This window comes from Triticum aestivum, chromosome 3B (assembly GCF_018294505.1).
Source record: "Triticum aestivum cultivar Chinese Spring chromosome 3B, IWGSC CS RefSeq v2.1, whole genome shotgun sequence".
Taxonomy (NCBI): Eukaryota; Viridiplantae; Streptophyta; class Magnoliopsida; order Poales; family Poaceae; genus Triticum; species Triticum aestivum.
The window spans coordinates 439082375-439105249 of record NC_057801.1 but is presented as its reverse complement, the minus strand read 5'-3'; positions in this window follow the sequence as shown (position 1 = coordinate 439105249).

Here is a 22875-nt window from a genome sequence, read left to right as displayed (position 1 = left end):
GGACAAGTTCACCAAGTGGATCGAAGCACGACCAATCAAGAAACTGGATGGGCTAATAGCCGTCCGGTTCATCAAAGACATAGCGGTTCGCTACGGCATGCCGAACAGCATCATCACGGACAATGGAACCAACTTCGCCAAGGGCGCGCTCGAGCAATACTGTTCCGTCTCCGGCATCCGCCTCGACCTGGCCTCCGTTGCACACCCACAGTCCAACAGGCAGGTCGAACGGGCCAACGACCTCATAGTATCGGGCATCAAGCCATGACTCGTCGAGCCACTCATCCGCTCACCCGGCAGCTGGCTCAACGAGTTGCCGACCGTTCGCTGGAGTCTCTGAACCACGCCGAATCGGTCGACCGGGTTCACCCAGTTCTTCCTCGTCTATGGAGCCGAAGCCATCATCCCGACCGACGTTGAGTTCAACTCGCCGCGCGTCGCGATGTACACCGAAGCCGAAGCTAGAAAAGCCCGCGAATACGACGTCGACCTGCTCGAAGAAGCCGGCCTCCTGGCGCTCGGCCATTCGGCCATCTACCAACAAGGTCTGAGGCACTACCACAGCAAGAAGATCAAGCCCCTCGTGTTTCGCAAGGGCGACCTCGTCCTCCGACTCGTCCAAGAGCAAGCCGGCTAGCACAAGCTGTCCCCTCCATGGGAGGGCCCATTCATCGTGAGCAGGGCCTTGCGAGATCGCAACGCCTACTACCTCATCGACACAGGCAAGTCAAATAAGTGCAAGAGAGACACCGCTGGTGAAGAAATGACCCGGCCGTGGAACGCGAAACTCCTCCGCCCGTTTTACAGTGAGCCGCACGAGTGTATGTATCATCGCCTTTTGTAAACGCATGAAACTATGGGGTCCCCGAAAGAGACTCGGGGGTTGGCTTTTGTCGACCAACTTATTGTGTCCCTACCTTTTTGCATCACTATGCTCCTGAACCCGGCCACCGGTCTGACCCACTCGACCCAGGGGGTCGGGGGCTGGCCGGCTTGATCGCCACCCCACCGCCTTACTCGGTGATTCCTGATGCACTATGGATGCTGCGGTCCCCCACTTCGCCCTAAGCCACAGACCCGGCTTCGGCTGTCGGCTGGCAAGCACAATGGGCCAGAGCTCCTTCACGCTTCAAACACCAAGTCAAAGGTTGTCGGGTCGACTAACCCGTCCCGCTGCTCAGAAAATAAAAATAAACAGCCGCACGACCGGCTGCTCACCATCCGGCTCCGCCGGGTTGCCGCCAGCCGGCCCAGTGGGTGTTTCGCTCGCGCTCAATGTTTTGAAGAACCCAAGTACTGCACACTCCTCTCGAAGAACCAAACTCCTTGTCACGGACCGGAGCCTCGGCCATCTGACTTGCAGGGAGAAGTATGAGAAAGGAAAACCGCAAGAAATCGGTCCAAAAAACAAAAAGAAAGAGTAGAAACATTGACGACATATACACATAAATATTTAAAGTCCCATGGCCCAAGTTCATTACACCCAGAACCCCCAGTGGGTGGGTGGACCTGCTACCTAACAAATCCTACTAAGACATCTCAGGCATCTCCAGCACCGCGTCGCGACGTCGACGGCTCTCCCCTGGCGGACTCCGGGTCCAGCGAGGTACCGGTGTCCTCCTCAGCACCCCCGTCATGGTAGATGCTCGTCTCCTCGGAGCTCCCCTCCGAGTCATGAAGAAGCAGGCCATAGTCGTCGGCCATCCTCCGCCCGCTCTGGGTGGAACTCGTCGTGGAAGGCGAACTCGGCGATGTAGCTGGCTCGGGAGGCAATCCGGTTGGCTTGCTCCTGCAACAGCTGCTCCGAGCCGGCCCGCTGACCCATCAGCGCGTCCAGCTGCAGGTCCGGATGCCAAGACAGCGTGAACCAGAGCGCCATCTCAGCACCGGCATGAGCGGCAGAGACGCACCACTCGTGAAGCCGGTTCGGCCCCATCTCCAACCAATGCGCCAGCCGCGTGAAGCTGTTCGGCTCGACGGAGCCTGGCCAAAGGGCCATCGTCATCGCCGTGCTGGCCTGGGATAGCCGCCCCATCTGCTCCCCAAGGACCCGCAGGCGGGCCTCGGCGGTGGTCATAATCTCTGGGAAGGTCCATGCCACCTGCGGGTCCGTCCCGGATCCGACGACTACCGTCGGGTCGTGCTGAAAGCGGACGACTTCCTCCGCCAGCCGATGCATCTCCGGGAAGGCCCCTGCCAAAAAAGCGAAGCATGTCAGGAAGAAGGACAACAAGGACAAGAAGCCGGATCCCAACCCGGCAAAACACAAGAAAATCACTTACTGGAGAAGGACTCTTCCAGGTGCTGCGCTTCGAGCACCATACCACGCCGCTCCCGATCAATGGTGCGGTCGTGCTCCTGGAGCGCCTTCTCCAGGTCGGCTGCCTTGGCAAGGGCCGCCTTCAACTCGGCGTCCTTGTCATCGGTCGCCTTATCGGCCGCCTCGCGACGACGGGCCTCATCCCGACGGTCCCCCCTCAGTCGTGGCAGCCTGCTCCCGCAGGCGCTCCACCTCAGCCTGGAGCCGACCCTTGTCGTCGGCTAGCCTGCCGCGCTGCTGGTCCACCTCAACCAGGGCCTGCTGCGCCTCCACCACCTTGACGGCCTCCGACTTAAGGAGCTCCACCTCGGCCTTGAGGCGGCTCTTATGACCCGCCATCTGCTCCCGCAGCTGGTTGGCCTCGTCAAGCGACCGCCGGCCCGCGGCCGCCTCCGCCCTCGCCCGCGCCACCTCGGCACCAAGGCGGCCGGTGTCAGCAACAAGCTGGTCATAGTGATGACCAGCCCGGAGCAACCGGGTCTGCCGGGACAACACCTCGGCTGTAAAAAGGAAGATTCAGGAAAGAAAAAAAAGCAAGACTTAAGATTTGGCCCAACTGTTACATAGTTGGCCCGAATCTCGGGGGCTACACCCAGTGGGTGCGCTAGCGCGCCCACACTAGAAAAGAGCATGAAGATATCGGCGGCAACACGGAGCTCCTCCTCCTTGGCGACGAGCTGCTCCTTGAGCTCCCGGTATTTGTCCAGGAGGCGGTTGAAGGCGCTGACCCAGTAGGCGTCGAGTTGCTGAAGAAAGCAGTAATCAGAACAAGGACAACATTCTAAAGATTCGGCCCAACTACTACATAGTTGGCCCGAACCTCAGGGGCTACACCCAGTGGGTGCGCTGGCGCGCCCCCACAAAGAATAAGTTGAAAAAGAAGCTTACCAGCACGGCGCACTCCAGGTCCCGCGTCCGCTCCACCTCGGCTTGGGTGAAGGCCTTGAGCCGGTCCGTCCGGCCGCACAGACGTCGGCTGACGGCGTCCATCGCCGCCTCCTCCTGGGTCTGAGGTCCGAAGACCACGACGCCCCTGCTCCGCACCGGTTGTGGTGCGGCGGCCTAACACCCTCCTTGCCGGGGCACCAAAGCGTGCTCCCCACAGGCCGCTCCCGACGCGGCCAGCACCTCCTCCGATACCCTCTTCGGCGCCGTCGATGACCCGGATGCCGGGACGCCCTGTGTCACCGCCACCGGTCCGAACGCCAGGACGACCTGCTGCACCACCACCGGCCCAGCTGCTGGGCTGGCCTGCGGCACCGCCGCCCGCGGGGCCTCCTCCAACCCCGGCGGCGTCTCGCGTGCCGCTGCCCGCGGCGCCTCCTCCAAAACGGCGCCACCGCCGCCTCCATCGGCCCCCGCCCGCTCGACAGCATCGACCCGCGGCGGGGTGTCGTCCTCCAGCTCCACGACATCCTGGTCGAGGATCACCACCTCAGCCCGGGCCTCACGGCCGCGCTCCCTCACCGACGACGGCTCGAAGACCGTTGCTGCCACCAACGAGCCCTCCGGCATCTCGCGCCAGGCCGGCTCCTCGCCGGCTCACGCCTATGCTGCCGCAGCGTCGGTCCAGGCCCGGACCAACACCGCGTCCAGCTCCGCCTCGACCCTGTTCCTGTCCCACCAGGCCAGGCCATCAACATCGGTCAGGTCCAGGACGAGGTCCGAGTTGGCCCGTTCCTCCTCAACCTGGTCGACGAGGTCGGACCGGCTCCTACAGAATGCGGCCCCCTCAACGACCGTGGCGTCTGCCGCTGCCCTTGCCAGCGCGATCGGCGACCTGAAGAAGAAGACAGGATGAGCAAAAGAAAAGCCAGCTCGACCGTTCGGATGCATACAAGAGAAGAAACTTACGCTGTCAGGACTGGGACGGGGGCCGGCCTCCCATGCCTGGCGCCACGCTTCCTCTTGGCCGGCCTCCCGCTCCTGGCCGGGTCCGCCGGGCGTTTCGGGGCCCGGGGCTGCGGCGCGACGCTTTCTTTCCCATGCGGGTGGCGCCGCGTGATGACCCGGCTCCGCCCCCCCACCCAGCGCCACTACACCAACAACTGGCGTCAGCGTCACCCGCGCCGTGCCGCGGTCAACAACTCGAGAAACACAAAGAAAAAGACAAGACTTACCTGCGCGACGCCCAGCGCCGGTGTCGACCTGGGCCTCCTCCTCCCTGCCATGGGCCGCAGGCTCCTCCGACGCCGCCCGCACCACCTGCGACGGAGCCCGGGCATAAGGATGCCGGATCTCATTCAGAAGCACCTCCCGCATCGCGTCAGGGCGAACAAGGAGATGCGCAGCAGCAAAGTAAGGTGACCAAACACTTGATATGTCTCCAACGTATCTATAATTTTTGATTGTTCCATTCTATTATATTACCTCTTTTGGATGTTTATGGGCTTTATTTTACATATTTATATCATTTTTGGGACTAACCTACTAACCAGAGGCCCAGCCCATACTACTGTTTTTTTGCCTATGTCAGTATTTCGAAGAAAAGGAATATCAAACGGAGTCCAAACAGAATGAAACCTTCGGGAGCATGATTTTTGGAACGAACGTGATCCGAAGAGCTTGGAGTGCAAGTCAAGAAGCAGCCGAGGCCCCCACGAGATAGGAGGCCGCGCCCCCCCTGTAGGGCACCCCCTGTCTCGTGGGCCCCTCGGGCGGCCACCGACGTACTTCTTCCTCCTATATATACCTACGTACCCTGAAAACATCCAGGGGCACCACGAAACACAACTTCCATCAGCGTAACCTTCTATATCCGCGAGATCCCATCTTGGAGCCTTCGACGACACTCTGCCGGAGGGGGAATCGACCATGGAGGGCCTCTACATCAATATCCTTGCCCCTCCGATGAGTTGTGAGTAGTTTACCACAGACCTACGGGTCCATAGTTATTAGCTAGATGGCTTCTTCTCTCTTTTTGGATCTCAATACAATGTTCTCCCCCTCTCTTGTGGAGATCTATTCGATGTAAACTCTTTTTGCGGTGTGTTTGTCGAGATCCGATGAATTGTGGCTTTATGATCAAGTTTATCTATGAATAAGATTTGAATCTTCTCTGAATTCTTTTATGTATGATTGAGTTATCTTTGCAAGCCTCTTCAAATTATCAGTTTGGTTTGGCCTACTAGATTGATCTTTCTTGCCATGGGAGAAGTGCTTAGCTTTGGGTTCAATCTTGCGGTGTCCTTACCCAGTGACAGAAAGGGTTGCAAGGCACGTATTGTATTGTTGCCATCAAGGATAACAAGATGGGGTTTATATCATGTTGCATGAGTTTATCCCTCTACATCATGTCATCTTGCTTAATGCGTTACTATGTTCTTATGAACTTAATACTCTAGTTGCAGGCAGGAGTCGGTCGATGTGTGGAGTAATAGTAGTAGATGCAGGTAGGGGTCGGTCTACTTGTTATGGACGTGATGCCTATGTACATGATCATGCCTAGATAATCTCATAACTATGCGCTTTTCTATAAATTGCTCGACACTAATTTGTTCACCCACCGTAATGCTTATGCTATCTTGAGAGAAGCCTCTAGTGAAACCTATGGCCCCGGGTCTATCTTTTATCATATTTGCTTTCAATCTACTTTTATTTGCATCTTTACTTTTTGCATCTATATTATAAAATACCAAAAATATATTTATCTTATCATACTATCTTTATTATATCTCACTTTCTCAAGTGGTCGTGAAGGGATTGACAACCCCTTTATTGTGTTGGTTGCGAGTTCTTTTTTTGTTTGTTTAGGTGCGTGGGACTTTTGAGGAGCCTCCTACTGGATTGATACCTTGGTTCTCAAAAACTGAGGGAAATACTTACGCTACTATTGCTGCATCACCCTCTCCTCTTCGAGGAAAACCAACGCAAGCTCAAGACGTAGCAAGAAGGATTTCTGGCGCCGTTGTCGGGGAGGTCTTTGCTCAAGTAAAGACATACCAAGTACCCATCACAAACCCATCTCCCTCGCATTTACATTATTTGCCATTTGCCTCTCATTTTCCTCTCCCCCACTTCACCCTTGCCGTTTTATTCGCCCTCTCTTTCCCAGTCTCCTCCTCTCTTTTCGCTTGCCTTTTTCTGTTTGCTTGTGTGTTGGATTACTTGTTGCCATGGCGCAAGATAATACCAAATTGTGTGATTTCTCGAATACTAATAATAATGATTTCCTTAGTACTCCGATTTCTCCTCTTAATGATGTTGAGTCTTGTGAAATCAATACTGCTTTGCTGAATCTTGTTATGAAAGATCAATTCGCCGGCCTTCCTAGTGAAGATGCCGCTACTCATCTAAACAACTTTGTTGATTTGTGTGATATGCAAAAGAAGAAAGATACGGATAACAATATTGTCAAATTGAAGTTATTTCCATTTTCACTTAGAGATCGTGCTAAAGTTTGGTTTTCGTCTTTGCCTAAAAATAGTATTGATTCTTGGAACAAGTGCAAAGATGCTTTTATCTCTAAGTATTTTCCTCCGCTAAGATTATCACTCTTAGGAACAATATCATGAATTTTAAACAACTTGATCATGAGCATGTTGCCCAATCTTGGGAAAGAATGAAATTGATGCTTCGCAATTGCCCTACTCATGGTTTGAATTTATGGATGATCATACAAAATTTTTATGCCGGTTTAAACTTTGCTTCTAGAAATCTCTTAGATTCGGCCGCGGGAGGCATGTTTATGGAAATTACGTTAGGAGATGCTACAAAACTACTTGATAATATTATGGCTATTTATTCTCAATGGCACACCGAAAGATCTTCTAGTAAAAAAGTGCATGCTATAGAAGAAATCAATGTTTTGAGTGGAAAGATGGATGAACTTATGAAGATGTTTGCTACTAAAAATACCCCTCTTTATCCCAATGATATGCCTTTGTCTTCCTTGATTGATAATAATAATGAATCTATGGATGTGAATTTTGTTGGTAGGAATAGTTTTGGAAACAATGCTTATAGAGGAAACTTTAATGCTAGACCGTTCCCTAGTAATTCCTCTAATAATTATGGAAATTCCTACAATAATTCTTATGGTAATTTTAATAAGATGCCCTCTGATTTTGAGAATAGTGTGAAAGAACTTATGATTTCTCAAAAGAATTTTAATGCTTTGCTTGAAGAAAAATTGCTCAAAGTTGATGATTTGGCTAGGAACATTGATAGACTTTCGCTTGATGTTGATTATCTTAAACTTAGATCTTCTCCTCCTAAGCATGATATCAATGAGTCTCTCAAAGTAATGAGAATTTCCATTGATGAGTGTAAGGAAAGAACCGCTAGATTGCGTGCCAAGAAAGATAGCTTTATAAAAGCATGTTCTTCTAGTTTCCGTGAAAATAATGATGAGGATCTTAAAGTTATTGATGCGTCTCCTATTAGATCTATGTTTTGCAATATGAATTTTGATGATTATGGGACTGATGATGAATCAACTTTGCCTAAAAAGCGTCCCAAGAATTCGGAGTCTTTAGATCTTAATGCTAAATTTGGTAAAAGTGAGACTGGAGAATCCTCAACTTCTAATAATATTGAACCTACTATATCGGATTTCAAGGAATTTGATTATGATAATTGCTCTTTAAAAGGTTGTATTTCCTTGTTGCAATCCATTGTTAATTCTCCTCATGCTTATAGTCAAAACAAAGCTTTTACCAAACATATCATTGATGCCTTGATGCAATCTTATGATGAAAAACTTAATTTGGAAGTTTCTATACCTAGAAAACTTAATTATGAGTGGGAACCTACTATAAAGATTATAATCAAAGATTATGAGTGTTTTGCTTTGTGTGATTTGGGTGCTAGTGTTTCCACGATTTCGAAAACTTTATGTGATATTCTAGGTTTCCATGATCTTGATGATTGCTCTTTAAATTTGCACCTTACAGATTCCACCATTAAAAAGCCTATGGGAAGGATTAATGATGTTCTTATTGTTGCAAATTGAAATTTTGTGCCCGTGGATTTTATCGTTCTTGATATAGATTGCAATCTTTCTTGCCCTATTATTCTTGGTAGACCTTTCCTTAGAACGATTGGCGCGATTATTGATATGAAGGAAGGGAATATTAGATTCCAATTTCAATTAAAGAAAGGCATGGAGCACTTTCCAAGAAAGAAAGTCAAATTACCTTAAGAATCTATCATGCGTGCTACTTATGAATCTAGTGCCAAAGATGACACTCGTTAGATCTATGTTTGCTTTTTATGCCTAGCTAGGGGCGTTAAACGATAGCGCTAGTTGGGAGGCAACCCAATTTTCTTTATGTTTTTTGTTTTTGCTCCTGTTTAGTAATAACTCTTGCATCTACCTTCTGTTTAGATGTGCTTTTATCTTTTAATTAGTGTTTGTGCCAAGTAGAACCTATAGGATAACCTACGATGATAGTTGATTTGATTCTGCTGAAAAACAGAAACTTTGCGCGCACGAATATAATTTTGTTAAATCACTGGAACGTGCTTTTGCGTTGATTCTTATCGATGTTGTTCAATAAACAAATTGTCCAGGACTTCCAGTTTTGGTAGGATTTTTAGAGTTCCATAAGTTTGCGTTAGTTACAGATTGCTACAGACGGTTCTGTTTTTGACAGATTCTGTTTTTCGTGTATTGTTTGCTTATTTCAATGCATCTATGGCTAGTAAATTAGTTTATAAACCATAAGGAATTTGGAATACAGTAGGTTTAACACCAAAATAAATAAAGAATGATTTCATTACAGTACCTTATGTGGTGGTTTTGTTTTCTTTCACTAACGGAGCTTATAAGTTTTCCTGTTGAGTTTTGTGTTGTGAAGTTTTCAAGTTTTGGGTAAAGCTTTTATGGACTATGGAATAAGGATTGGCAAGAGCCTAAGCTTGGGGATGCCCAAGGCACCCCAAGATATTCAAGAATAGCCAAAAGCCTAAGCTTGGGGATGCCCCGGGAAGGCATCCCCTCTTTCGTCTTTGTTCATTGGTAACTTTACTTGGAGCTATATTTTTATTCGCTACATGATATGTGTTTTGCTTGGAGCGTCGTGTATTATATTAGTCTTTGTTTTTTAGTTTACCACAATCATCCTTGCTTTACACACCTTTTGGGAGAAGCCTATTTGATTATAATTTGCTAGAATACTCTATGTGCTTCACTTATATCTTTTGAACTTGATAGTTTTTGCTCTAGTGCTTCACTTATATCTTTTAGAGCACGGTGGTCTCTTAATTTTGAAGAAATCTCTAGTCTCTCATGCCTCACTTATATCTTTTTGAGAGTCTTTTAGAACAGCATGGTATTTGCTATGGTTACAAAGTTGTTCTTAGAATGATGAGCATCCAAGTTGGGTATAATAAAAACTATCATAGAAAAAGAATTGGATGCTATGATCAACTTGATGCTTGATAATTGTTTTGAGATATAAAGGTAGTAATGTTAGGGTCATGCTAGTGGGTAATTATGAAATTGAGAAAGACTTTTGTTGAAGTTGGCAAGTCCCATAGCATGCACGTATGGTAAAAGTTGTGTGACAAATTTGTTACATGAGGTGCTCTTTTGAGTGTCTTCCTTATGAGTGGCAGTCGGGGACGAGCGATGGTCTTTTCCTACCAATCTATCCCTCTTGGGGCATGCGTAGTAGTACTTTGCTTCGAGGGCTAAGTAGGCTTTTGCAATAAGTATATGAATTCTTTTTGACTAATGTGAGTCCATGGACATATGCACACTCATCCTTTTACGTTTCTAGCCTTTATTATTACCGCGCAACTTTTGCTGGTATCATAAACCCCTTATTTACCTTCCTCAAAACAGCCACCATACCTACCTATTATGGCATTTCCATAGCCATTCCGAGATATATTGCCATGCAACTTTCCACCGTTCCGTTAATTATGACACACACCATCATTGTCATATTGCTTTTTTGCATGATCATGTAGTTGACATCGTATTTGTGGCAAGGACACTTTCATAATTTTCATACATGTCACTCGTGATTCATCGCATATCCCGGTACACCGCCGGAGGCATTCATATAGAGTCATATCTTGTTATAGCTTTGAGTTGTAATTCTTGAGTTGTAAATCCATAAAAGTGTGATGATCTTCATTATTAGAGCATTGTCCTAGTGAGGAAAGGATGATGAAGGCTATGATTCCCCCACAAGTCGGGATGAGACTTCGGACTTTAAAAAAAAGGAAAAAAAGAGAAAGGCCAAAAAGAAAGAAAAAAAAGAAAGGCCAAAGAAAGAAAAGAAAGAAAGGCCAAAGAAAGAAAATAAAAAAAGAAGAAGAAAGAAAAAAAAGAAAAAAAGGAAAAAAATAAAATGAGAGAAAAAGAGAGAAAGGACAATGCTACTATCTCTTTTTCCACACTTGTGCTTCAAAGTAGCACCATGATCTTCATGATAGAGAGTCTCCTATGTTGTCACTTTCATTTACTTAGTGGGAATTTTTCATTATAGAACTTGGCTTCTATATTCCAACGATGGGCTTCCCCAAAATGCCCTAGGTCTTCGTGAGCAAGAAAGTTGGATGCACACCCACTTAGTTTCTTTTGTTGAGATTTCATATATTTATAGCTCTAGTGCATCCATTGCATGGCAATCCCTACTCACTCACATTGATATCTATTAATGGGCACCTCTATATAGCCCGTTAGTACGCCTAGTTGATGTGAGACTATCTTCTCTCTTTTTGACCTCACAACCACCACCATATACCACCATAGTGTTATGTCCATGGCTTACGCTCATGTATTGCGTAAGAGTTTAAAAAGCTGAAGCGCGTTAAAAAGTATGAAACAATTGCTCGGCTCGTCATTGGAGTTGTGCATGATGGGAGTATTTTGTGTAATGAAAATGAAGCATGGCCTAACTATATGATTTTGTAGGGATAAGCTTTCTTTGGCTATGTTATTTTGATAGGACATGATTATTTGTTAGTATGCTTTGAAGCATTATTATTTTTATGTTTTATAAGCTTTTATTTTGAATCATTTGGATCTGAACATTCATGTCACAATAAAGAAAATTACATTGAGAATTATGCTAGGTAGCATTCCACATCAAAAATTTCTTTTTTATCATTTACCTACTCGAGGACGAGCAGGAATTAAGCTTGGGGATGCTTGATACGTCTCCAATGTATCTATTATTTTTGATTGTTCCATGCTATTATATTACCTCTTTTGGATGTTTATGGGCTTTATTTTACATATTTATATCATTTTTGGGACTAACCTACTAACTGGAGGCCCAACCCACATTGCTGTTTTTTTGCCTATTTTAGTATTTCGAAGAAAAGGAATATCAAACGGAGTCCAAACGGAATGAAACCTTCGGGAGTGTGATTTTTGGAACGAACGTGATCCGAAGAGCTTGGAGTGCAAGTCAAGAAGCAGCCAAGGCCCCCACGAGATAAGAGGCCGCGCCCCACCCCACCCCGTAGGGCGCGCCCCCTGTCTCGTGGGCCCCTCGGGCGGCCACCGACGTATTTCTTCCTCCTATATATACCTACGTACCCCGAAAACATCCAAGGGCAACACGAAACACAATTTCCACCACCGTAACCTTCTGTATCCGTGAGATCCCATCTTGGAGCCTTCGCCGGCACTCTGCCGGAGGGGGAATCGACCATGGAGGGCCTCTACATCAACATCCTTGCCCCTCCGATGAGTTGTGAGTAGTTTACCACAGACCTACGGGTCCATAGTTATTAGCTAGATGGCTTCTTCTCTCTTTTTGGATGTCAATACAATGTTCTCCCCCTCTCTTGTGGAGATCTATTCGATGTAAACTCTTTTTGCGGTGTGTTTGTCGAGATCCGATGAATTGTGGGTTTATGATCAAGTTTATCTATGAATAATATTTGAATCTTCTCTGAATTCTTTTATGTATAGTTGAGTTATCTTTGCAAGCCTCTTCGAATTATCAGTTTGGTTTGGCCTACTAGATTGATCTTTCTTGCCATGGGAGAAGTGCTTAGCTTTGGGTTCAATCTTGCGGTGTCCTTATCCAGTGACAGAAAGGGTTGCAAGGCACGTATTGTATTGTTGCCATCGAGGATAACAAGATGGGGTTTATATCATATTGCATGAGTTTATCCCTCTACATCATGTCATCTTGCTTAATGCGTTACTCTGTTCTTATGAACTTAATACTCTAAATGCAGGCAGGAGTCGGTCGATGTGTGGAGTAATAGTAGTAGATCCAGGCAGGAGTCGGTCTACTTGTTATGGACGTGATGCCTATATACATGATCATGCCTAGATAATCTCATAACTATGCGCTTTTCTATCAATTGCTCGCCAGTAATTTGTTCACCCATCGTAATACTTATGCTATCTTGAGAGAAGGCTCTAGTGAAACCTATGGCCCCCGGGTCTATCTTTTATCATATTTGCTTTCAATCTACTTTTATTTGCATCTTTACTTTTTGCATCTATATTATAAAATACCAAAAATATATTTATCTTATCATACTATCTTTATTAGATCTCACTTTCGCAAGTGGCCGTGAAGGGATTGACAACCCCTTTATTGCGTTGGTTGCGAGTTCTCAGTTCGTTTGTGTAGGTGCGTGGGACTTTTGAGGAGCCGCCTACTGGATTGATACCTTGGTTCTCAAAAACTAGGGGAAATACTTACGCTACTATTGCTGCATCACCCTCTCCTCTTCGAGGAAAACCAACGCAAGCTCAAGACATAGCAACACTCACCAGTGGTGCTGGATTTGACTCACTGTACGGCACCTTGCTGAACCGCCAGTCCTCCCCAAGGTTGGCCTTGGAGATGTCATTCACTCGGCGCGCGATCTGCTCCGCTGACAGGCACGCCGTCCCCATGAGGTTGGGGTCTTCAAGACCGGCCATATCGCTGATGAGGCAGGAGCGCCTCTGCAGCGGGAGAACCCGACGCATAATGAACGCGGCGATGATGTCATTGTCAGTGAGACCCTCCCGCGTCCTCATCACTGCCACCCGCTCGCAGAGATTGAGAATCTCCTGCGACGGGCGCCTGGGGGAGTAGCCCCAGTTCATCTTCGCCTGCGGCGGCGCGATGGCGAAGGCCTGATGCAGTCCGCACCCAAGTTGTGGACGTAGAAGAAGGAGTTCTGCCATTTCTTGGTAGAATCCTCCAGCGGGATCTTGGGGCAGTCCGCCCCGACCACTTCGAAATGATGGCGGCGCCGCAGTCAGCGAACTCTCCGGCCGTCGGTCCCTGCTGCTTCAGGAAGAAGAAGCGTGCCCAGGGGTCGATCGTAGGCTCGACTCCCAGATACCCCTCGCAGAGGGTGACGAAGCCTGAAAGCTGGACGACGGCGCCGGTGCCGAGATGGTGAGGCAGGATCCCGAAGAACTCCAGGAACGTGCGAAAGAAGGTGCTCGTCGGCAACCCAAATCTACGCTCGAAATGCGTGAGGAAGACTACTGTCGGGGGGATGAACCCCGGGCAGGGAACGGAACCCGGATCCTTTTCAAAAACAACGGGGCCGACATCGCCCCTCAAGCTGGCACGCGCTTGGCTGGGTCGCTCGACCCGGCAAAACCCCGCGACCCGGCCAGACACGTCGACTCGGCCTCAACAACTAGTACAAGACAGCCGAACCTGGCGCGACCAAGGCTTCCTCAACAAGCCAGCTCCACCCATGGCGTGTTCCGCAACCCAGCCACGGGTCAGCTCCCGTCCCATCCAGGCCGTGCGATGGGATGAGTCTTCAGCCACTGAAGACCAAGGCAACAGTGCCCCACCCATGCCTCTGGTCAGCCGGAGCGTGGCAACAGTGCCCCTCACCTACCCGCTGACCAGGGCCGGCGTGGCTACAGTGCCCCCACCATCACCGTTGACGACAACAAGCGGTGACCTGACGGAGCGCCACTGTACACGACTTAACTCGGCCACACCCTGACGATCGACAAGACGGCGCACAGTCCCCCTAGGCACGCGGGGCCCGCACCTAGGGGAACCCGGCGAACCACAGGCACACGGCGGGTCCCAGCCCAGGTCCCCAGACGCCGACGACCCGGACCCACCAACTTGTAACATTACCATTGTATCCCTAGGGGGTTGGCCTATAAAAGCCCCCAGGAGTCCACGCATATAAGGAGAGGAGATAGAGAGAAAGGCATATAGGAACTAGCCAACAAACAGTAACATCCACCCAGGGAGAAGGAGCAGCCTAAGCCTTGGCCAGCCTTCCTTCCTCCTCCATACAGCTCTAGGAGCAACCTTGTACTATCGAACATCAAACTACATTCGACAGGACTAGGGGTGTTATCTCTCCGGAGAGCCCCAAACCTGGGTATGTCTTGCGTCCCGCGCTCACTCATACAAACCCCGCCTCTGGAGCCCACCAGTGCCCTCGAGCCTCCTCCTCTCTTTAGCCATCCCATGGCATCTGTCGTGCGCCCACCACGACACTCTTGGAAAATGATCTTCATTAGCATCAGTATATTTCTAATCAACCCACTTCATGTCACAGATAATGGGCTTCTTATCAAGCAGCACAGTCTCATAGAAGTCCTACTGTTCTTTGGTGTGAAATCTGTAATCCATAGCAGTCCTCCTCCTTACAGCATATGGATCTGCTTGTCTTCATAGTCTGAGACCTGCATCCTTTCTCTCCTTCATGTTTTCTGCCACTGGATGATTGTCATCATGGTCTGGTATCTTTGGCTTGAGTTTTCTAAGCACTTGGGCTTCATCATCTTCTTCTTCAACCTCAGGCACTGGGGCCTTGTTCTTCTCTGCAGCAAGAATGTTCCTGGTGTTTCTCTTAGGTGCAGACTTGGAAGCTTGAGCTGGAGCTTTGGGGGCAGTCTTGGGCTTTGAAGGAGCAGCCCCAGACTTGATGGCATCCCCCATCAGCTTTTGTGACTTGGGTGCTGGTGCAACATTCTCTTCTTCCTCTTCTCCTGCAGAATCTCTCCTCATTGATGGATTTCCAATCACTCTTGCAACCGTTTTCCTGACCCTTTCTTTTATTTTCCTTCCATCAACATCTTCTCTGGGCTCAAGAGTGAATTCCATTGTCTCTTGTGTTGATGCCCTGGCCTTTGACATTGGCACTCTCTTGGCAGGTGCTTTCTTGTGCCGACCTGGCTTGGGGGAAGCAGCAGCAGCATATTCCTTCTTGAGCACCTTCTTCTTTGAAGTCACTTCCTCAACTTCAAAGTCTTCATCCTCTGAATCTGAAGTTTTCTTCTTTCTTTGCCTAGTTGTTGCCTAGCTGCCAGAGGGACCAATGCCCTCACTTAGATCCATATGCTCCTCATAGTTGTTCTGGCTGTCACTCTGATCAGACATACTGTCACTGCAAACTGAGAGCTGACCCTGTGAATAGTTATAGATGAGATAGAGTGGATGAGCATCACAAAGTGCAGAATTTTTGCAGAACAAATGAGTCAAAAACTTAGTTTTAGTTTTCCACAAATGCATTTCGGAGCTACCGATTTGTTAAACTCGATGACACCAAAGCAACTTTAGAGTCTAAACTAGTGGAATCGGTCAGACCAAGACACAGTTCAGTGACTCTGAGATTGCTAGGATTTCACAAAGTTCTGAACTCGGTCACACCGATTTGCATGTTTCGGTCAGAGTAAAAATTGCAAGTGCAATGGCCTAAGCCAAATCGGTGAGACCAATTTCTACAATTCGGTCGGTCCAAGATGAGTTCGGCGGAAACCTAACCCTAAATTTTTGAATCAAACTTAGTCTAAAGGAAGTTTTCTCTGGATAGATTGATCTCAGACTTGGTAAGAAACATGGCATTGTCTTTGTGCTAAGAATCAGAGGTAAAAGATTGCACAAAGTGTCGAACTCATACCCTAACTTGGCGATGAGCTTGCTATGGTGGCAACACAGGTGAAGATTTCCGTTGACGGCGGCGGAGACCAGCGGCGGGAGGTCGCTGGCAATGAGAGGACGATCCGGAGACCCGAGTCGGCAGAGCAGGACACGCGCGGGCGAAACGGTTTCGGAGAAATTTTCAAAATTTGACTCGTCGGTGTATATATCTTGACCCTGTCGGTGTGACCGAGTGGAACAACTCGGTGGCACCGAGATGTAGAATCGCAAGCAGTTACTACAAATCGGTGTGACCGAAAAGTTCTAATCGGTTGCACCGAGATTGAAAACTAGAGAAACTCAGTGAACTCGGTATGACCGAAAAGGATGAATCGGTCAGACTGAAATGCACAGAGAGGTTTTGGAAGTTAAGTCTATGATGAATCGGTGACTCCGAGTGCTCCTAACCCAGAGGGTTCGAATCTAACTTGTTCAAACTTTGTGATGTGGCATGAATAGAGCTTAAGACGAGAAAAGCATAGATAGCTAGAGGAAGTTCTTAGGCATTCTTGTCCATCCATTTGGCAAAAAGAAGAAGAGCCAAACAATCAAAGCAACAAATGGATGTCCTCGAATGAGAAAAGTATGCAATCAACATGCTCACACAATTAAATGGCAAATGAAATATGTGGCAAGGCATGCACAATCACTCTAGCATCTATCAAGCAATTGGTGATGACTAGGTCATCTATATATATGAGTATATTGATCCTTAGGAGTCAAATGAGAACATTTGATCATAGGTCATACACATCGTTTAAGCACAAGTGGGGTTACCACTTTTACATAAAGCATTGTTGTGTTCACACCATTAGAGTTGCTTTAGCTCAATTCTTAGAGTAAAGCTCCCCCTAGATGTGATATCCCCCTAAGAGGGATGAACTAACCTTGGGTTTTGTCGATGATGACTTCATGTAGATGTTGAAGATGTGGATGCTCATTGTTGTTGTAGATCGTTTGAAGCAATCCATTGGAGTGAGTTGCACTTTCAATACCTACATGGGTTAGTCCCACAAGGAACAAACAAGGATACCATAGACATAGAGTGAAGCACACACATGATGATGTCCATGAAAGCATTAGATTACCTCTTACCAACAAGAGGGTTTGTGACTCCTTGAACTAGTGCAAGATTGGAAGTTGTTTGCACCTGTCCTTGCCAAAATGAATATGAGAGAAGTATGTTGGTGGAGTCACCCTCAAGAACTCTCTAGTTCTTCTTCTTTGGGATCCACATCATCTTGATGGGAATCCTTGGGGTTGTAGATGTACTTGATGAAGTAGAACTTGATGTATACTTGGGAACCCACTTGAACAAGGTCTTTGGAGCATCTTCAAAAGCATCAATCTCCTCTTGAAGCTTGTCCTTGCCTTTTAGCTTGTGGTCTTGTGGTGGAAGATCATCTTGAGCTTGTGTTCCCTTGAAGGAAGTAGGATCATACTTCTCTTGTTGAGGAACAAACTTCATCTTGGGGTATTGATCTTCTTCCCACTCAACTCCATTGGCATTGAATTTTCGTTGAAAACCAACACCTTGATTCTTACAGTGCCTTCCTTGCTTGCATACAATTTCCTCGAATTGTTTACTTCCGGCAAGGCTCTTTTAAACACCTTTCTCTATAATTCCCTTCAATAAGCTATTTTCTTGCCTAGTGTAACTTGGGTAAGAGAATCATTAGTGGAATCATGAGGACTACTAGAAGCAACAATATTGGATTTAGCATGATTATTGTTACTACTAGAAGAAGAATCTTTCTTTCCCTTGTTGCTAGATTTTACTTGTGGCATGTAAGTAGGAAAGAGTAAATGCTTGGCAATGTAAGAAGAACTTTTCTTCCAAAGATCATCATTGATGGCTTTTAAGAACCCATGTTCTTGCTCAAGATTGAGCTTCTCGAAGCGTAGCTTCTCATGAGTTTTTAGAAGTTCTTGATGATCTTCTAAAGTAGTTTCATGAGCTAACTTAAGAGTGTTTAGTTCTTTAGTTAGACGCTCAATCTCCTTCTTATCATTGTCATTCGTTTCATCTTGATTAGCATGATTAATAGCATTTTCATCATAGTATTCATCACTAGAGTTGTCAACAAGTAAATCATCATCACATAGCAAATCATCGTCATCACTATTGAAATCAACATACTCGGGGTGTGTTACCTTGGGGTCTTTAGCCATGAAGCATCTTCTAATTACTTCATTTGGTGAATCAAATATGTCATAGGAGTTGGTTGACACAAGTGCTAGACCGGCAACACCTTCATCTTGAGTATATTCGGAGTCGGAGTGATAATTTCTCTCGGAGTGGTGGTCAGAGTCGGAGCCGGATACCCATTCACCAACATGAGCTTGATGTCTTCGCTTTGTGTAGCTCCTTGATGACTTGTCCTTCCTTTCCGAATCCTTGCTTCTTCGAGAGGTTCTTCGTTAATAACGATCATCTCTACTCATTCTCTCCCTTGGAGGTGATTCTTCCCTTTTGCTTCTCCTTTTAGGTGAGCCTTCTCTTCTTTTGTAGGGAGCCGTACGCTCATTGGAGTAGTGTCTGGGTCTTCTACAATTGTAGCAATTTTGCTCACGACTAGAAGATCTTTTGTCATTGTAGGACCTTGACTTGGAACTTCTTTCCTTGCTTCTACTCTTGCAGAATTTGTTGAAGTTCTTCACCATTCAGCTCAATTCTTCATTGAAGGCTTGTTTCTCATTTGCTGATGTAGGAGCATCACATGAGGCTTTGTAAGTACCACTAGACTTGTTGTGAAGATCTTCTTTATCCTTGAGTGACATCTCATGAGCAACAATTCTTCCAATGACTTCGGTTGGCTTGAGATCTTTGTAGTTTGGCATCATTTGGATCGAAGTGAACACGGTATCATATTTTCCATCCAAGGCTCTCAAGATCTTTTTGATGATGAATTTGTTGGTTATCTCTTTGCTTCCTAAGCCGGCAATCTCATTTGTGATGAGAGCAAGCCTAGAGTACATTTCAGCGACACCTTCACCATCCTTCATTTTGAACTTCTCAAGTTGACTTTGAAGCACATCGAACTTGGATTCCTTGACAGAGTCGGTACCTTCGTGCATATCAATTGAAGTACCCCAAATTTCCTTTGCATTCTCAAGACTGCTGATTTTTTTGAATTCTTCGGGGGACAATCCGTTGAAGAGGATATCGCAAGCTTGAGCATTGTATTGCAACATCTTCAATTCTTCTGCGGTAGCTTCACGATCCAGTTCTCTTCCATCGAAGAATTCACCTTGCAAACCAATATACACAATAGCCCAACGGCGGGGTAATGTCGAAGAATATGCATTTTCATCTTATGTTTCCAACTATCAAAATTAGTACCATCAAAGTAAGGACCTCTACGATGGTAATTTCCCTCGCTAGACGCCATACTCTCCTAGGTTGTGAAACCAAGGCTATGATCACCAAAGCTATGGAAATCAAGGCAAATGGAGACCAAAGCTCTGATACCACTTGTAGGATCGAAAGTATGTCTAGAGGGGGGGTGATTAGACTACTTGACCAAATAAAAACCTAGCCTTTTCCCAATTTTAATTCTTGGCAGATTTTAGCAACTTAGCACAAGTCACAATACAATTCAAGCAAGCATGCAAAGAGTATATGAGTAGGGAAAGTAAAGCATACAACTTGCAAGGAAGTAAATGGGAGGAGTTTGGAGGGAGCAAATGCAATGTAGACATGGAGATTTTTGGTGTGGTTTCGATAGGTGGTGCTATCGTACATCCACATTGATGGAGACTTCAACCCACGAAGGGTAATGGTTGCACGAGTCCATGGAGGGCTCCACCCACAAAGGGTCCACGAAGAAGCAACCTTGTCTATCCCACCATGGCCATCGCCCACGAAGGACTTGCCTCACTTGGGTAGATCTTCACAAAGCAGGTTAAACCCTAGAAGCTAGCCTATGATGATTATGATTGTAATTGTGATCGTCCTTCTAAGGACCAACCTCTCCGGTTTATATAGACACCGGAGAGGGCTAGGGTTTACGCGGAGTCGGTTACAAGGAAGGAAATACAATATCCGGATCGCCAAGCTTGTATTCCACGCAAAGGAGAGTCCCATCCGGACACGGGACTGAGTCTTGAGTCTTGTATCTTCACGCTCCAATAGTCCGGACGATATATATAGTCCGGTTGTCTAGATACCCCCTAATCCAGGACTCCCTCAGTAGCCCCTGAACCAGGCTTCAATGACGATGAGTCCGGTGTGCAGTCTTATCTTCAGCATTGCAAGGCGGGTTCCTTCTCCGAATACTCCAAAGTAATTATCGAACACGTAGACCGTGTCCGGATCTGCAAAATGATCTTCATATACCATCGTAGAGAGAATGATATTTTAGCTGGCAACTTTTTAGACGATGTTATATGTCATTACGGTCGGGTCATTATTCGAACCGTTTTCCCATAACCAGCCACAGTGCACATTGCGAGGCGGTTTCCTTGACACGTCTTGTCAAAGTAGAGATCATGTCCCCTTATCACGGGATTCTCATCAATATGGGTATGGGTAATCCCACCGCGCCATCAGTCGTGGCGCTTGGGAAATAAGCGATTCTCAACGGGCAAGTGGGGAGGCACACCGCCTTCGTCGCCTCTATAAAGGGATAAGGGTTCCCCATTTTCAACCACTCCTTCTTCCTTCCTTGCTTGTCCTTCCCTCCTCTAGCTCCAGCGCCCTAGTCCAAGCCTTCTCCGCATAGCCAAACATGTCCGGAGCAGGAGGCAAGTGGGTGGCTTCCACCGTGAAGGAGAAGCATATCACAAATCTTCGGGCGGCCGGATACTTGGCCGCAGACATCGCGCACCGGCTACCGGACGAAGGGCAGGTCATTCCAACCCCGGAATCCCACGAGAGGGTCGTGTTCCTCGCCCACTTCGTCCGTGGACTGGGGTTTCCACTTCATCCCTTCGTCCGCAGGATCATGTTCTATCACGGGCTAGATTTCCACGATCTAGCCCTGAATTTCGTCCTCAACATCTCGGCGTTTATCGTCGTGTGCGAGGCCTTCCTCTGCATCAAGCCTCACTTTGGCTTGTGGCTAAAAATCTTCTGCGTGAAGCCGAAGATCGTGAGGGGCCAGCAAGCGGAGTGCGGAGGGGCCATGGTGGGCAAGATGCCTAACAGCACCTGGCTTGACGGCTCCTTCGCGGAGACCGTGAAAGGGTGGCCATCGGGGTGGTTCTACATCACCGAGCTGCACGGCGCCAGCTGGGCGGCGGCCCCCGAATTCCGGTCCGGAACCCCCATGCGGCTCACCTCCTGGGAAAAGAAGGGTCTGGCCTGGGGCGAACCTACAGAGTTGACCGGACTCCAAAACTGCATCAAGAGTATGAAGGACAAGAACATCAAGCTTGTTAACGTAATCCAGGTCATACTCGTTCACCGGATTCTTCCGTGCCAAAGGCGGGTATTTAATCTGTGGGAGTTCATCCCGGCCGAACACCGGACGCTTCGAAAGCTCTACGGCATGACGCACAAAGATGCATGGAAGGCGTTGTTCAAGGCCTCCGAAGTACCTCCTCCCACATCCGAGGACCGTGGACTTCATGCCGCGCGGCCTCCTCGTCCGGTGAGTTTTCTGACTACCACCGGATTCAGTTCTTCCCAATATATTCATGAGGGCGTCTTAAGTAACTGTGTATGTTTGATCAGGATTATGTGGAGACAGCGGAGCGGATTGACTGTTCGGCTCCGCTGCTAGAAGGCCCAGCCGACGCTCTCCTAACGGAGATGCTAGTCCCGGCGCCCTACAAGGCGCCGGAAAAGATGGCCCCGAGGGCCAGGAAGGGTCTCCGATGTAAGGTCGTACCAAAAGCCTCGTCCGAAGATGACGAGGCACACTCTGCCCCCGAAGGGGAGGAAGAAGAAGAAGGGGCCGCCCCATCCGGAAAGGATGGGGGGCCTGAGACGGCAGACCAGGGGGGCGGGAAAGGCCCCCGACGCAAGGCCATCATACCCTCGTCGTCCGACGACGACGAGGCAGATTCCTCCCACGGAGGCAGGGGAAGCAAGAAGAAACTCTACCTCCCCGCACTGGGGAGGATAATAAGAGGAAAGCCACCCAGAGGGGGAGGCTGGGACATCCAAGAAGGGAAAGGCGTCCCTTCCAAACTACTCCGCCACGGCTGTCGGTGTCAAAACCGGCGGATCTCGGGTAGGGGGTCCCGATCTGTGCATCAAGGCTGATGGTAATAGGAAGCAAGGGACACAGATGTTTACCCAGGTTCGGGCCCTCTCGATGGAGGTAAAACCCTACTTCCTGCTTGATTAATATTGATGATATGGGTAGTACAAGAGTAGATCTACCACGAGATCGTAGAGGCTAACCCTAAGAGCTAGCCTATGATGGTATGATTGTAATTGTGATCGGCCTTCTAAGGACCAACCTCTCCGGTTTATATAGACATCGGAGAGGGCTAGGGTTTACATGGAGTCGGTTACAAGAAAGGAAACACAATATCCGGATCGCGAAGCTTGCCTTCCACGCAAAGGAGAGTCCCATCCGGACACGGGCCGAAGTCTTGAGTCTTGTATCTTCACGCTTCAATAGTCCGGATGTTGTACACAGTCCGGCTGTCCGGATACCCCCTAATCTAGGACTCCCTCAGTAGCCCCTGAACCAGGCTTCAATGACGATGAGTCCGGCGCGCAGTATTGTCTTTGGCATTGCAAGGCGGGTTCCTTCTCCGAATACTCCAAAGAAATTA